Raw genomic sequence first — 340 nt, forward strand, 5'->3', positions numbered from 1 at the left:
ACCTGCGTAATAGTGCGATTACATTTGTGTAACACACCATTGCCAGTGGATAGATTGCAAAGGGTTTAACAAAAACGCATTCAGAGGGACGTTACTCAAGGTCACCCAGCAAACAAGCAAAAGAATCAGCGAAGGTGATATCTGTTCCAAGGCCCAGGAGAAGGGGCTTTCCACCAAGCCGCACTGCTGTACATGTTGACAGCTGAAGCGTTGTCTTTGTACGAAGATCAGAACTGACACTAGATGAAACCGCAGCATTTTGAGGGAATTGCAAGGGTACAGATGTTCAAACGCAGTGTCTTTACTGAATGTTGAAAGCTGTAATGTTCATTTGCCTAAA

This window comes from Pterocles gutturalis, unplaced genomic scaffold, assembly GCF_000699245.1.
Source record: "Pterocles gutturalis isolate BGI_N339 unplaced genomic scaffold, ASM69924v1 scaffold843, whole genome shotgun sequence".
NCBI lineage: Eukaryota > Metazoa > Chordata > Aves > Pterocliformes > Pteroclidae > Pterocles > Pterocles gutturalis.